Source organism: Corvus cornix, chromosome 19 (genome assembly GCF_000738735.6).
Source record: "Corvus cornix cornix isolate S_Up_H32 chromosome 19, ASM73873v5, whole genome shotgun sequence".
Lineage (NCBI taxonomy): Eukaryota > Metazoa > Chordata > Aves > Passeriformes > Corvidae > Corvus > Corvus cornix.
This window is the reverse complement of record NC_046348.1, coordinates 10,197,295-10,212,523: the sequence shown is the minus strand read 5'-3', so window position 1 is coordinate 10,212,523 and position 15,229 is coordinate 10,197,295. Positions and strand designations below refer to the sequence as shown.

Here is a 15,229-nt window from a genome sequence, read left to right as displayed (position 1 = left end):
TGATTAATACCTTGGAAATTATAAATTAACCATATGGAACTACTTCAGTTTAAGTAACTTGTCTGTTCTGGTGAGAGCTAATCCCCTTAAAGCATGGTTTTAATGACCGGTTTGTTTTCACCTGAGGTCATTAATGCTCTAAAACCAGCTGTTAACTGCACCAAAGAGGTTTTTCCTGCCCAGGGAGGAGTGCTGCTGGGTGCCCCCTTTAATGGTCTAATAATGCTTTATTCCTGCCCTACCTTCCGGACATACTGGCTGTTTTTAATGGCTGTGTTGGAAAAAAACCTGTTTATTTTCTGTCTGCAAAGGACTGATCTTGCAGCCAGCTGGGGGAGCGGTGTGGGGGATGCAGGGCACTGGGGCAGGAGTGTGAGCATGTAAAAAGTGGAAGTATGAGCCTGCAAAGCCATTGCGTTGGGCTCAGGGCACGAGGGGAGGGATGGGGTGCACAGGCCACTGCCTGCTCCCGTGGCTCTGCCAGACTGGGAATCATGAAGTTGTTAGGAATATTAAAACTTCAGACAATGGGCTGTAGTAATTTTCCTGCTCCTTCTGCTTAATTTTTGTGCTAATTTATTGCTCCTCTCTGTTCTTACTTCTGTCACCTAAATGCAAATGCCCTGGCAGCCTGCTTTATGGATAACACTTAAAAAATAATGGTGCAATAATGAGTGGTGAATTGCAGCAGAGATCCTGCTGAAGTGCCTGCAATATCCGCATTAATTCCAAATGAATTAATTGCAGTTAATACTATTGTATTTAAAACCTGTCAGAAGCCATAACAATGATTAGGGTGTAAGAGTAAAATGTTATTTCAGAGCAGCATCAACATGTTTTAAAACAGCAACAGAAGGTATTAAAGTGTGTCTGACCTAATGGCCATCATCATCATCAGCTTTTGTGTGAAGCCAGTCAGAACAGATGAATCAGCAGCATCTGAGGAATGAGGGGCCCTAAACCCATTCATTTTTCCCATTGATTGGGAGCAAGCAGCGTCTTTGCCCCAGTGCTGTAGGTAAGAGCAGAGGTAGGATGAAGGAGGGGTTTTATCTGTCAGGGCTGTAGATCCCACTGATCTCTGCTGCTGAGCCTCGTCTGTCACCAGGGGCTGGTTCCAGGGGAAGGTGGAAACAGGCTGTGTGTAGCTGTGGGAGAAGCGTTTCTTTAATGTTTATTTCCAGTCCTTCAGAACAAGGTGGTGCTGTGGCAAGTAGATTTATTATTCAGTAGTTAATACTTGTAAAGTAAAAGCATCCCAGAGCCTTTCACTTGAGTCCTTGGTGATGCCTTGAGCATCCCCAGCAGATCTGGGAGCTTTCCCCTCGGGAATGTGTCTTTGCTGAGAGGTAAAAAGGGTGGTTGGTATCTGAGTGAGCGACTTCTCTATGGGATGAGCTGACACTGTGCTGGCTGAAATGACAGAGCCTGCTGGGTTTCTGGGGGGAGTTGCTGAGGCTTCTTGGCAGCAAATCCTGCCATGCCTTATGTGGGAGAGGCTGAGGTGCTCCTTGGCTCCTGGGGACGAGACAGAAAAAGCCTGTCTTGGTGCAGGCTGGGAGCTGTGTGAAGGTGCTGAAAAGTTACCAGCACTTGGTGATTCACCCTGCCAAGTGGGTGACAGCAGGTGACAGTGGGACGTGGGCTCTGCCCCAGCAAGGCCCTGTGGCCCAGTTTGAGCACTCCGGGAGCTGAGAAGGTACCTCATGTAGATGGAGCTCCGCAGGAGCTGCAGGGAGAAGCCCCCGGGCCTGGGGCTGCTGGGTCGCCTTCCTGGTGACCTGTTCAAGGAGTTGGTGGTGGTGTCACCTGAGTGGGAACCTCCTGTCACTGTGCTCCACCAGGACTGCCCTGCTGGCCCTGGGCCCCGGCCGTGGCACCGCCTGGGGAGATGTGCATCTTCACCCCTGATGAAATCCCTCCCCATCCGTGTCCTGGGCAGGGATCAGGGGCCTTAAAGTTAGGCAGTTTGGGCAGTTAAGGTCAAAAAATAAGTCTTTCAAGGTGAGGTGAGTGTGAATGGAGCTTTATTTAGAGCTTCCCTTGGTGTAAGAGGCTGGACCCAGGACGTGGCGGGGGCACAGGGACAGAAGCTGTAGCCGTGGGCACCTGGAGAGGCAGAGTGCAGGTGGACAGAACCCAGCTCTGCTTCGCAGGCCTGTCTGCTCCTGGCATCACAGAGGCTCCATGTCCTCACACCTGGCCTGGGGAAACAGGCAGAAACTTCTTTCAGTTTAACCACTTGTATTGGTATTTTAGTTCTTCGTGTCGGGCTTTGAGGAGCTCTACACCTGCAGTTTGTCTGCTGATAGTGGAAAGCACAGAATATAATCTGGCAGATGAAGACAGCTGCATTCTGTTCATCTCAAACATGAGTTCTGCTTGACGATTTGTAGATAACAGTTTCCATCTGACACAAAGGCAGGGACTAATTCTGGCATGTGTGGGACTGATAAGATTTCAGACCAGATCTTCCTTCAAAAAAAAAGAAAAAAAAAAAAAGGAAGAAAAACCTCTTGATGTGTTACATAGTGCAGTAATCAGTTTCCAGGTTCTTTAATTAGATCTGTGCTTTAGCTGATTTAGCTGCATGTCTCAATACACAAATGATTTATAAAGGGGAAAAAAAAAGTATGTGTTAATCTTGAGTGAGTGATACTCTCTGCTCTGTTTGTATTACATATCCTACAGCAGTCAGGCTTTCCTTTAACATGGAATTGGACTTAATTTCTTAAAAGAAATTACGGAGCTTTACAGTTGTATTGTTAACAGCTTTTTATTGATGTAGGTTTGTACGTGTGTTTACATTTATATGTAAATGTAATTATTTAGTGAGGATTAGCAGTCAGTGAGGCCCTCTCTTTCCCTTTTGTGCGTTACTAGTCATTTGCAAATTCATTTCAGTGCAGGTCAGAAATTATGGTTGCTATTATATTTAAACCATGAACTATCCTGGATTCAGCATTTCCACGGAGAAGCAGCCCTTCTGCTGCAAATCCTACCTGATTTCTTTTAAAAGCAGCAGAGAGTTCATCAGAGTCTCTCCTGCTCTTAATCCACCCCTCTATGGCATTTTGGAAGCCTCCTGCTGGTGGTGAAATCTGGGCTGTGGAACCTGTTGAGCCCATGGCTAAGTCTCTGTTTGGTGAATGAACTGATGGTGGGGACACCGGAGTGACATCAGAGCGTGAGCTCTGGGTGCTGGGCATGCAGTGTGGATGTGTGGGGGCCGTGGCTGCTGTCTGGTGGTGGCTCTGTGATCAGAGAGCCCAGCTGAGCTCTCTGCCTTCAGCCCGTGCCAGTGTCATTCTTGGCCTTGGATCACCTGCTGCTCCAGGAATGAGCAGAACAATTCTGCTTTCTCCCTTCTCTGTAGTTAGAATAGAATTTGGGGCCTGAGGGTATCCTGGCTCCCTCTTGTAATTGCATCATTCCCACTATTAACTAAAGAGAGTAGATTCTTTTTTTAATAAAAGCTTCCTCATAAGCGTTCTTGAGTGTTGTTTTAGTTTGCAACTACTCACATTGGAATGCATCCAGACTCCAAGTCCTTATGTTTCCTCCACATCCCCAAACTCTCTTCTGGGTAATTTGCATTTCAGCACTGCTCAGTTGTACTTTGCTCAGTTTGAGGGAGGGAAGGGCCGGGCAGTAGCATATGCTGATTTGCATATGCTAATTGTAACATGGATGCTTTGCTTCCTTCTGGCAGCCAGACCAGGATATTTTTGTTGTAATATCCTGTTGGTTTAAGGTGAGAGGTAAATCAGAGCTTGTTCTGCTTGATTTACAGCTGGAGTCTTGATTTGAGGTTTGGTGGTAAAGGTCTGAGATGCTTGGGGGATGTGATCAAAAATCAGGGAGCTGAAGGGTGTGACTTAAGAGTTGTTGCAAAAACTTAGGAAAACAAACTTTGTGGTTCACTAACAGGGAATAATAAAGGAAGGGAAGAAGCACTACAGGGCACTGCTGGGTAGCAGCATGACATGTCATTTGATGCTTCAGCCTTCAGCAAACACTACATCTGCAGCACTCTGCTGCACAGGGTCAGATTCCACAGGTTTGGTTTGATGAAAAGGTGCAAGTTCCCAGGTATCAGATAATGCTCATTAGTCTTCTGTGTTTTGTAACAAAATCTAGATGGGAGGGGGACAGATATTGGGAGGGGACACGAATAAATTCCAGTCTGTTCTTTCCCAGCTACTTGTTGGGAGACAGTGGAGTCCTGTCTAAACTCAGAGGGTTTGGGGTCATTTTTGCAGTAGAGCTGCATTGATGCGACTGAATCTTGTCGTGGGCCAGTGTGCATAAAAAACCCATGTGAGCAGGGAAACCCCCCCAGGCAGGACCAGCATAAAGCTTTTAGCAGCAATTCTGGAAGGCTCTGGGAGTTTGTGAGATTGAGACCTGCCTGATGAGCCAGCCCAGGTATGAGCTCTCTGCTTCGTGGTTTCATTAGATGTGAACAACTCTGAAGCCTCCCCTGAAAAAGTGTTCCTTGATTAGCTTTGAATTTGGGGTTTCCTTCTAGAGCTCGTGGGGTGTTGGGGAGAACCAGCAATTGCCACAGAATATAGCAGGAATACACAAAATACGGCAGAAAAGGCTGTGCGTGTCACTGCTAATTGCCCTGTAACTCTCAACAAACAAACTGGCTGCAGTGCTGACTGGATTTACATCCAGGATCTTCACAGCAGCAAAAAGGTTTTGTGTGCTCTGACTCACGAAGCTGATTTTTAAAGAAATTGGGCATTTTTAAAATCCTATTTTCCTTCCATTTTCAGCCTCCTTTGATGAAGACACTTGAAACACCTTTTTAACTCTACGTTTTAAATGCTTTTTTATAGCCATGAAATATACCCTTGTGTGGTTTTCAGGTCTTTTTAATTTTTAAAAGCCCTCCTTATTGCTGCTGCATAAGGAGAAATTTTTAGATTATGGAGTGAAGCAAATGTGACATTCTGTTCTGTATTAAAAGTTAATTTGGAGCAGAACTGCAGACCAAGAAAAGTGTCTTTTCTTTTCCTATACCTCCTTGTAATGTAATTGACCCCTAATACCTCTGCAAGATCTGGCACTCAGACAGAGGGAACCAACTGCCCAGGGGCACAGTGTGAACACAGCAGGAGGAATTTGCCCAACTGGAATCAAACTTGTGATATTTAAGGATTTTACATGCATGTTACAGCATGGTTTTGTCTAAAGCAGAGCTCGTGGTAGCAGGTTTGGGCAGCAATGAGGTGATGTAGGTTACCCGGGGGGGCAGAGCAGGAAAGTGTCAGGTCCAGACAGGTGAGTTTGGCTCCAGCCCAGATCCAGATTCCAAATCTGGCCCTGGTGAGTCTTGATGTAAATGGGCACCAGGCTGTGAGGACCTGGAAAACCTCCAGGCCCCTGGGCCTGAGCACAGACCATGATCTTGGTTCCTGGGAGCTGTAACACGCTGCTGTGCCCGGCGCTGCCGGCTCCCCTTGGCACGTGGGCTGAGGTGTGGTGTGAAGGACGGAGCTCAGTGCCAGTGGGAGCCCTGAGTTGGTTTGTGTACAGAAATACCTTGGTCTCGAGCTGACTTTGGGCACAGCAGATTGTTAACAGTGACAAGTTAATTTGGATTGTGGTCATGCAAACAAGGTTTTCCCCAGGACAGCTCTTGTCATGGCTGCGATTGATAAAAGCCTTTGATACGTTCTCCCCTTGAGAGAAGAGGTTTGTGTAAACATACAGGTGGGAGAGATCCAGGTGGGTCACAGCCTTGTAGAAGACAAAATTACAACTTTGTGTGAAGCAGAACCTCTCTCAAGTCTTTTTCAAGCCTGAGGCAGCTACAGGCATCCTCCATCCCTCCGAGCCCAGGGATGGAGGGGCAGCACAGCCACATCCCTGGCAGCAAATCAGCTGAGTGTTCCTCATCAGAGGTAGCAACTGGAGGGTTGCTACTGAGACTTAATTATGCAACTATAATTTTCTATAAAATGCATCATAAAACCTATTCATGCCTTATATTGGCATGGAAGAGTTACTCCAGCCTCGCTGGCTGTAGAATGCCCACTTTAGGAAGTTGCCTAAATCTGTATTTTTCTTGGAGCAGTGCTAGTCAGCCCCACAGGTTGCTAATGAATATTTCATAACCTTCTATGAAGGATTGTGAAAATAATTTGAATATCTAAATTACTGGCTCTCCTTGGCCTAAGCAGAGCCCAGAAGCAGGCTTTTGTTCATTTCTCTGACCTCTCTTGGTGTACCATCAGAATGCCCAAAATTGTAGCCCCTACATAAACACCATCTTATTCTTACTGGCTTTGAGTTTCTTTTGCCATTAAGTCTGATTTTTTTTTTTTTTTTTTTTTAAAGCTCGAGTGGGTAAAGTACATTTTTGTACTTCCACACCACTTAGAGTGAAGGATTTAAAAATACCTCACATGCAGTGATTTAGCACAAACTCCTTCATCAGGGTTGAGGAACCACTTTTCACTATTTCACAGTTGGAAGGGTGGGAGGAGAACCCGTTCCCACCTGCCTCAATCCTTGCCGTTTTTATCTGTCCCATACAACAAAAAAGAAATCAGAAGGGGAAGAGAGAGAGGCTGACACAGCAGTCATCGTAGCTGAGAAAGTGGGCATACATACCACAGATTTCCTACAATTTTAAATTTTATTTTGTGTACCTTCACCAGTCAAATACACATAAATGACGTTTTACCCCTGGAGAAGGCAATGTCCCTAAGGAGTACCTGACACTGCTGTGCCATGGCGGGGCTGCCTGGAGCACTGAACCCCCAGAGCAGAGCTGCAGGAGTCAGTTGTGTGTTTGTAGGCTGGAGCACAGGCCTGGGAAGGGGGACGTTTGTGGTGGCCATGCCAGGATCTCTTGGGAGCTCCAGCCCTACGTGGGTGAGGCACTGCCTGAGATACTTGGGGGGATCTGGCAGCCTGGCTCCTCTTCACACTGGGGTTACTCACAGCAGCAGGTTGGATGCTTGATGATATTTGTAGGCTTTTAGGGCTCTTCACTCTGCTAATTTGACATTATTGAAGTTCTATTTCCCCAACTGTGCTGTGGGCTAAAGCGAGAGTGACAGCTTGCTCGTTATTTGTGTGTGCAATATTTATGTATGTAAATGACTGGTGTGTTTGCCTTTATCCCTCCCTATAAATACAAGAGATGTATACAAATATAATGAGGAGGTACAGGAAGCTCATTTTGTTTAAGCAAAATGCGGCACATTAAGCCGTCATGCCCTGACACTTGTTCCGTGCTGGAAGACAAAAAGGGAAGCGTCTGGCTTTTGTTGGGAGACATGAAAGTTGCTGCTGCTTTCCATGTTGGGTATTATGGCTTCAGCATGCCAGAATCATTGGGGTTTTTATTACTATTATTTTTCCTTTTGGTGAAGACTGAGAAAAGACAAAGACTAAAAATAAAACCCATAATTTTTGATACAACTGTGGAAACATGGTTAGTTCTAACACAGCAGGTGGCTAAGGGACTCGATCGGCAGAAACCAGCAGTGCTTTCAGTGCAATCAAAGTTAAGTGCAGAAATTTAATTAAATGGTAGCAAGGCTGGCAGAAACTTTGTAAAGCAGCAGTGCATTGTCAAATCTAACAATTATTCCAAGGAACACAATCCACAGATGGCGTCTAATTGATAAATTAAAGTTCTGGTGCCTGATTCCGCTTACACTTAAAGGTTCTCTTTTCTTAAACAAAACCTTAAAATTTTAAGGCTGCTTCACTGTTCCAAAAACATAACAAGCTGGGCTGGGTTTTTTGGCTTGAGAAATGCAGGCTTTGTGATAAATGTAGAAGGCATTTGGCTTCTATTTTCTTTGTCTGACTTTCATTCTGGGGAAGATGTGGTGTGTTGCTGGTCAGGTGCTTACCTGGAATCTCAGGTATTTAGACCTCCTGTAGCTACTGGGGCAGGTAGTCACATAATCTCTCAGAGCTTTTACAAGTTTTTCCCTTTGCCTGTCTGCCCCGTGAAGCTGTCTGTCGACTTTTGGGCATCATTATCAGCAAATGCAAACCCTTCAGAGCTCCGTACCGTGCCTGACAAGTCCTTTGCCAGTGCTAGGCTGGTGACCCTGGAGTACCAGGCATGGAAGGGGCAGTGGCTCACATCTCATTGCTGGGGTCACATTGCACATCCTTTTAGGAGGGGTTCCAGGCTGCTTTTCTGTTTCCCCCTCGCCTGGGTGTTGGTGAGAGCTCCCAGCACTTTGTGTTGGTGTGAGGGGACCCCAGAATGTGTCTGCCAGGTCCTGCAGCAGCTCGAGAGCAGCTCCAGGTGACATCCTGGATGCCTGTAGAGTTTAATAAAACAAAAAACAGGCTTTATTTTCCCTCTTTCTGAACTGGAGATACATCAGGGATATTTTGTCTCTGTGTGTTTTTGATTTCCATGTGTAAATACAGTTCACTTCCCAGGGTTTAGCATAGCACTTCTGAGAAGGGGCAGGAAAGATTGAATCCAGCTCTTCAAATACACTTGGCATGTTGTCCTCTAATGCTGGAGAGGGTCTTCTCCCCGAAGCTAGTGGCATTTTCCCTCCCGGAGTAGTGTTTTTGAACAAGGATGGGAGTTGAAAGGGCATCAGAGCACATAATAGCTGTGTGGAATATGGAGATATACACACACCTGTGTGCACAATAAGTGTTTGTCCCTTGCTGAAAAAGGAAGAAAATTGCTCACCTTCCAATTCAGTATTTTCTTCTTTATTTAAGCAATTTTAGAAGATGGATGCAAGAGGGAAATGATCGTTTCATTGTATTCATCGTAAACCCAGGGCACAGATGCCCTAATTGCTCTTGTGAGGTTTTTATGTGTGTTTTTTGGCATTGCCCTCGTGGTAGTAAATTCTCCATTAGCAGGATTCTCTGTGATACAGCTGAGGCCGTTCTGAAATGGAGCTGAATCAGTGCTTGTTATTTTTGGTTACTAACAGTATACTTGAATTCAGGAACTCGCCCGCTCCCTTCCCCCTTTCTCCCCTCCTGTGCCTAAATATATCCCACCAGTCAATCAGCACTGGCAGGCATCAATGCTATGGCTGTCAGATCGAGTTAGCTGTGGAGAGCCAGAGCTACTGGCTTGGGTTTTTGGGCTTGAAAATGTATTCAAATAGTGGTATTGTCATTTGACTTGCAAATAAGTATAGTCTGGTAATGGGGCCCTTGTATGGAAAGAATGATGCAGCACTTCAGACAAATCTATGTCTTCTTCCCATGAAGCAGATTAGCAATAATACAATCCATGCTGGTGTTTATGGCTGCACGCTCAGTGAACACAGACATTTCTGAATTTTCATTAATGGTGGATTTGTAGTTTTTAATGGAACAAAGAAAAAACACTGGAAATCAAAGAAATGCTAATGCCTTCCTGAGAAACTTAGACAACGTTTGGTTTAGAGGCAGATCTGCTCTGGTTGGCATTTTTTCCCTCGTAATTCTTCTCCCCTTATCTGGGCTTGTTGGGTGGTTGGTTGCTGGAGAGCAACACTTAAGTGAACACATTATCTTTGTTGCTGCTCCTTCCCAAAGCAAAGGGACTGGCCTTTGGTGACGGCATAGCGATTGCCACAGCAACCAGGCAGGATGTCACAGATTCAGAAGTGTGATTTTACATTCAGAACAGCAGCAGGAACAGATGGATATTGGAAACAAAATCCCCGCCCCCTCCCTTTGCCTCCTTGCACTCCTTCCGAAAGCAATAACAGCCCTTCTCACCACAGCTCTTTGTGGATCTTCCTGCGTGACTTCCATGGATTGTTTGTGCTGTGCAGTGGGAGCAGGGAGTGCTGGGGTGCAGCGTGGGCCCCGTGCTGGCGGCAGCACTGCCCTGGCAGTGTTGGGGCACAGAGTCGCTGTGCCTGTTTCAGACTCCGGGACTGATGGAGGGAGAACGAGCTCACTGGGGAACTTGGGCTCGGGCTTAGCTTGTATATTGTTTCATTAACTTTGGTAGTGGCTCTGTTCTTTTAATCCTGAACTTAGCAGAGTGAGCAATCCTCGCTATGGGTAGTCAGACACATTTGGGAGCCATCGTGCACAGAAGTTGATCGTAACACCCACCCACCGTGTGGGCAACAGCCTCAGGAACATATGCTCAGTCTGTTTTCCCAAAAAAGACAATATTGGAAACAGATGCAGGAAGGGTTTTGCACTCAATAGAATTTGAGGTCAGGGCCTCTGGTTTGAAGCACAGGGATCTTGTTCAGCATCCCAGCTGAAGACTCTCCATGCAGGCTGCTGAGTTACCATGAGGTGGGCGCACACCAAATACAGGGGGTGCAGGAGAACCCCGAACTCACTGGTCCCTTGTCACAGCCACCTCTGGCCTTGCCTTTCCTCCCCTTGTCACAGTAACCATGTCAGTTCTCTGTGAGCCTGACTGATCCCCTGGTACTGCAGTTCAAACCCCCGGGTTCTGGCGAGTGTGGCAGGGCCTTGCCAGGTGTCCAGGGGGTGCTTCTGGATGTACCCTCAGGGCCGGGCCAGATGAACCCGTGGTCTGCCTGAGCTGACTCCTGTGTTTCCTGACTCTGTGTTTCCCTGAGCAGACCCTTGTGTCAGACTCACGCTTAGCAGACACTTTGGACTCCTGTGTGCTATGGCCGCTTCGGTGCTGACTCGAGAACAAAGCAAAACTCGGAGAGCCCTGGAGCACGGGTGACTTGCCCAGACCTGGCCAGGTCTCCTCGGAGACTCCTTGTTCTGGTGAAAATTGTATGCTCTGGTCTAGTGGGCTGAGGCACTCTGAAATTATGCTCAAGTTTAAAGTTTCAAAGGAGTTAGGTGTCAAATTTGCACTGACTTGGATTTCACTAAGAGCAGAGTATCTATTTTTGTCTTGCAGCAGTAGGGTTGCAGACCAAGATCCCCTTGTATTTTTATTTTATTTGACTTTGAAAACACCAGCTGTGATCCTCTATACGGTTACTGGTATGAAGCACATGAAATTTTAATTAGCTTGGGTGAAGGGAAGGGAAGTTCTGGTAATTGACTTAATATATAAATGCCCTTCTGCTTTCTTTAGTTTATGTGCTTGAAAGATTGTATTAGGAATTTTCTTACTACAGGGGAGATTTAAATGCGTTTTTAGGACTGTCTTGAAATCAAAAAGTGAAGTGCTATTTAGATGAAAGGTATTATTGATATTCCACTATTTCAGATAAAAGTAGATGATATTATTATTTCTGTTATTTTTACTATTAGTATCTTAACGGAACCAGTTGGTGACTGCTGAGAAGTGAACAAAGGAGCATTAGTGCTGTATATCCAGACTGATCAGACTGTGCTGGTGTCACTGTGGTCATGGGAGATCACACGGATTTCCCTTGGTTGGGGCTCCTGCCTTTGCCTTCTCCCGACCTGCTGCCCACGTGCTCTCTGTTCACCTGTCTCTGCAGTGCCTGAAAGCCTGCAGGCAGATCCCTCCTGCTTCAGAGGGAAAACCCCTGGCCCCTGATGGCAGTGAGTGTTGTGTCTCTGCGGGTGACTTATCCCAAAGGCCAGGCTTCCTGTCTCAGTTCAGACCCTGCTGCTGGCAGTAGGACTTCTCTGCTCACCTGTTCAGAGCTTTTGGCTTTTCCTTCTACCTCTGTCCCTGCACACCGTTTCTGGTTTTCTTCTCTGCATTCTTTTGTGCTTCTTAATGAAACAATGACAGAGAAAATCCCTCTGAACTCTCCAGGTGTCTTTGTGAGAAGTACAGTGACACTGATATCAATACCTGCTCCACCTGGGAGAGGCTCTTGGTTCTGGGAATGATCTCAGTGCTCCCCCAGTATTTTACAGACACGCACTGAAAAGCGTCTTTATTCAGTTTGACTGTTGCTATTATGTGGCGAGGCATTCAATAAAAGTTGTGATTTATGAGATGTGTGTGGCCGTTGTTGTTTTTTGCTCTGTCATCTATCAGGGAGAGAAAAGCCAGGCCTGATAATTCTTGGCACATAGCTTTTTCAGTTAAGAATGTCAGCTGTCAGGCTGTCAAGAGAAGTTATTTCTCTGGGTCTTTTTTTTAAATAGGCAGAGATCCTGCTTCATACTGTGCTGGGTTGATAAGGGAGTGCTTTCTGTAGTGCTGAAAAGTGTGTCCCATGGTAAGGCCCTTGGTGTGTGCCCACTTAAACTTCAGTGCTTTGTGTTTTCAGTGTGTGACAGCACTTGATTGCTTAATATACAAATGCATTCACTTTCTTTTTTTGCAGCTTTTATGTGGTTTTTTTTTTTTTCCTTCTCTCCCTTTCTCTCCTCCTGAATGGAATGGGTTTTTTTGCCCCTTCTCTGTGACTAGGTATTTAAAAAGTGCTCTTTTGCAAAAGATGTGCACATTAGATAATCTGGTGTTGCATAAAAGCTCTTTAATATTTTGGGGTCTTCTTGCATGCATAGAACAGGCCTAATTGAAGATAGAGGCTGTTTGTCACGAATGTGAGTATAAGGATAGGGGACAGAGGGGAAGAATTATGTTAAATACCAGGGTGATGTGTTTTTTTCTCTTTTCTTTATTAGTTACTTGCAAAAATGTATCAAATAGTCATTTTGATGCAGTGCACAATAGTATCACAAACTTGTGCTTTGCATCCTAAGTGCCTGGTTAGAGCACAGTTAGAAGCTGAAATCATTCCTCGATTAGTCTCTGGAGTCCTGTATAAGTCTTTAACTCTCAGCGTGTGGTCTGTGATTTAACAGTGGATGAAGGATTGCTGAGATGCAGCTGTGTGGAGAACCTCAAATTTTCCAATCTGCAGCCCCTCAGCTTCCTCCTTCTCCCCTTCTTCCTACAGAGGACCCATCAAAACCTTGCCACAGCTGGCAGCGTGTTTGCCTTCGAGGGAGAACTTTGGAGCTGGCAAGAGTGGCAGACTCTGGTTCAAAACAATTGGTAGCAAATCACTAATCAGAAAGAGGCAAGAGAGGTGTCTGGTGGCCATACAGCTCTTGGGTGCTGGGACGTGGTTCTGGCTTGCAGCTGTCGTCATGTGGCTGCAGGTACAGCTTGTGGCGACCTTGTTTTGGTGAGTCAGTCTCCATGGGAAAGGAGAACATCTCCTGTGTGTAATTCAGCCTGGACAGCTCGCTCACATACTTCATATCGCATTAAAGCTACGAGGCTGAAGAGGTGGGATGGAAGGTTTGGTCGTTAACCTGTACGAGCTGTGTTGATGTACAGCACTGTGTGTGTGGCTTCTAGGTGCTCCCATGATTCATAGGTTCTTACAAATATTTTAGTCCTGTCCCGGTCTGCTCAAGTCAAGGCACACGGCTTGTAGATTTAAATTAAAATTTCCAGCGTAGTTACAGACCTTGCAGCTCTTGGGAGGAACAGATCTCCAGATAGCCAGGTGTGCAGTGTGGGTGCAGCTGTGGCTTCAGGCTGAGGTGGGTCTGTTCCTGCAGTGCCAGCAGCACCTCTGGCTCTGGACAGGGGCCCTGCTAGCAGGGTGCTGCTGCTCCCTGAGACACTGCAGCCTCAGGAGCCCAGCCCCCGTGGATCGGGCAGGAGGCAGATGTTAACAGTGCTCACATTTGGCTTGAGTCACACTACACAAGTGGCTGTTCATGGGAAGTTGTCCCAGCTTTTCATGTCCTGCCAGACCTGGAAATCCAGTCATCTCAGTGACTTGGCCTTTTTATGTGACATTTTTGGCAGTGTTGTAGTGATCTAGGTACTTGAAAGTCTGTGAGTGTATTGAGCTGCGATAGGCTTTGATACTGGCGGAGTTCTTGTGCTGGGGAAGATGGGGAAGGAGTGCATATCCAGCCAAATGTGTATTTTCAGTGACATCATTATTATTAGAGACCTGTTTATATTATAGATCACGTAAGAATGAATCCCTCCATCGTAGTTGGGGTTGCCCTGTAAGGCAGTCTGGCACCTGCACAGCACTTCTGAGCTGCTCACCTTGAACAGGGGGCTGTGGTGGGGCATCCTGAGGATCAGCTGTCGGTGTTTAAGCTTGGTTGGTAGCACAGAGCTTGGCTGTGCCTGCTGGGGGGCTGGGGGTGGGCTCCCAACGTGTGCCTCAGGCTGGCATGGGCTTAGTTCCCTCTTTTTTTTTAAGTCTCTGAGCTGCTGTGGGGAGCCCAAGCCTGTGACAGTGCTGGTTGTCCTGGCACAGCTCCCTGTGGGAAATGGGAAAGGACCAAGAGAGGTAGCCTGTTGTGGTGGAGAGGCAAACCTGAACCCATCAAGGTCTTGCTCAGAGCTGGTTTCCTTCCACCCTGGCTGCTGAGTGTGTCCTGCCCCCGAACGCGATGCACAAACACATCCATTCTCGCAGAACTCCTGCCAAGTGCTCGGGTTTACAGTGTTAACAGCTTTAAATAAATTCTTCCTGGAGATAACTGATTTATTAGGCTCCTACCCTTCTGAAGGCAAAGCTAGTCACAATTAGCAAACAAAGCAGCGTGAGGCAGTTATCATTGTGGGTAATAAATCTTTTGATGTTGGGTATCGCTGGCTGATGGGCTCGGAGAGCAGAACTCTGGACAAAGTGTGTCTTCAGCATGGGCCAGTGGCAGCCGTGACAGGGACTAATGTGGCACATTAATGATTCCATTTGTGTACCCAGGTGTGTGTTGGAGGTGGACCATGGCCTTGTGTTGTGCAAGAGGCAGCCGTGCCCGTGCCCCTCCTGGCCCTGTTGCTGGTGTTGGTGGGTGCGTGGGCAGCACCTTGGGCTGTGCTTCACGTGGCAGTTTCACAGTGTGTTTGCCCGCCTTGTTCTCAGCAGGACGTACAGGTGCAGAAACCAGTGATGTGTCAGCTTTTGCTACCCAGAAGGGCCCCTGTGTTGTGATCTAGCTCCTCTTTCAGCCTGGCATCTCTCTCTGGCTCTCAGTTTTGATGGTGCATGGCTGAGAAATGAGCCCTCCAAGTTTTGGTCGGTAGATGTTGTTGTTCCCTGGTGGCATTTCTGTTTGAATAAACAATTGGTCCCAGACCTGTTGGCGTGGTTTCCAGCGCTGGGGAGAGATTTCTTGTCGGGTTTGTAAAAATGATCTAAATGGATCCGACATTGTGGCTATAAAACATCTGTAACATTACACATTTAGTTATGTTACTAGAGACTTGAGTTCATTTTGATGGGTAGTATTTTATCTGCTACTTTTCCCCTTCTGAAAGCAAAGCTTTCTGTAGAGGAGGATTTATAGAAATATATTTCTAGCACAAAAAAAGTCATGCACATTAAGATGTTGGAGTAAAGGAGAAATAATG

The 15,229-nt window shown here is 46.5% G+C and overlaps 1 protein-coding gene across 1 annotated transcript in view; it reads left to right on the top strand.

The window, feature by feature from the left end:
* The window catches only part of MSI2 (musashi RNA binding protein 2), a 209,584-nt gene that overhangs the window by 51,379 nt on the left and 142,976 nt on the right, over positions 1-15,229 (top strand).